Source organism: Mus caroli, chromosome 17 (genome assembly GCF_900094665.2).
Source record: "Mus caroli chromosome 17, CAROLI_EIJ_v1.1, whole genome shotgun sequence".
NCBI lineage: Eukaryota > Metazoa > Chordata > Mammalia > Rodentia > Muridae > Mus > Mus caroli.
In genome coordinates this window covers 3,570,754-3,572,207 of record NC_034586.1, presented here as the reverse complement: position 1 = coordinate 3,572,207, position 1,454 = coordinate 3,570,754, and the positions used below count along the sequence as shown (strand labels likewise).

The window sequence follows — 1,454 nt, the reverse complement described above, 5'->3', positions numbered from 1 at the left end:
TAGAAGAGTAAGACATGACTTAGTGGGTTAAAGAAAAGGCTAAATTACACAGGTTGGGGTAACAGGACCCAGGAAGGCCCTGGGACAGAAACACCCAGCCAGCTTCTCTCAGACTTGTTTTGGGGCACACCACCTTCTATTAGATTGTCTAGTAGATTTTTCTCGTTTTTTAACTGTAAACATGGCAATATTTAATACAGTATCTATTCTAAAATATTTTCATGTTCGTGATCACATCTGTTATACCTGAAATTGAATTTATACACATTAAAGAATTACTAGCAATGGCTGCTCTCTTTATGGTTGAGGATCTGGGGCTAGGGCTACATTTTATTATCTCAGAAACGCCTTCAAGGTAAAGTTAAAGCTGGTCTTTCAATTGGCTCCATGAACCCTTTTTAGTATCCGGATTTAAAATGAAGACTGACACAGGAAATAGCTAGGGCCCCTTCTAATGTACAATACTTTTAAAAATTAGTTTAAGATTCTCAGGGAGAGTGTCTGTTGTAAATTAAAAAAAAAAACTTGCAAAATAAACTTAATGAAAGAAGTATTTGAGATGGTTGGGTGGAGATCCGCTGGCGTCAGTCTTCCTTAGGCTGCAGCTGTCGCTTTCAGGCCTCGTTTAAGTAAACTAGTCTTTGTAATGGAGGAGGAGGAGGAAGAGGAAAAGGAAGAGGAGGAAGAGGAGTTGGAAGAGGAAGTTCATCACATATGTGGGGACGCAGATGATGTAAAACTCCTTCAGCACAAAGTACAGAATGTAGGCCAGATACAGAGCCCACCACAGACACAATGGAGGAGGTCGTGAGGCCCAGAGCTGCAACTGCGCCACTGTCATGCCAATCAATAACTGTAGTATATAAAATACAAGTCCAAAGACACTGTTTGGCTGGTTTAAAACACCATCTTTTCCAGAACTGGAACCCAAAAAGACCAAATCCTTCATCCCCATCAGGGTGGCGGGTGAACCAGGGTCCCAGGTCGCTGAGGGCCTGGTGCTCCGGGTCCCTCTCCTCCCGCTCCGCTCCGCGTGGCAGGCATAGATGGAGGGAGAGCAGGATCACTGGAGAGTGCACACTGCTTACCCGTTCCCACCCTGGCAGGACGGTCCCCTCCACCCACCTCCACCTCAGAGGCTGCTGCCCATCGTTGGGGACCGACCCAGATGCCGCCACCCTCTGATAGATTTTTCTGTTAGTGTGCCCAAGATTCATATTCCCAGGGTGATTGACTTAATTGGATCACATGACTTCCTGGCTTCACACACCTATGGAAGTAGAGCTGTCTTTCTTAGGGGGGTGGGAGCAAGGTGCTGGCTAGTTTTATGTTGACTTGACACAAGCCGGAGTCATCAAAGAAGAAGGAGACTCAAATTAAGAAAAAGTCTCCATAAGATCAGGATATAGGGGCTGGAGAGATGGCTTAGCATTTAAGAGCAATGGTTGTTCTTC

The 1,454-nt window shown here is 45.4% G+C and overlaps 1 pseudogene; it reads right to left on the bottom strand.

Annotated features, from left to right (window-relative positions):
* Positions 1-584: 584 nt before the first annotated feature.
* On the bottom strand, positions 585-1,217 carry LOC110283902 (annotated as a pseudogene).
* Between the last annotated feature and the right edge of the window lie 237 nt (positions 1,218-1,454).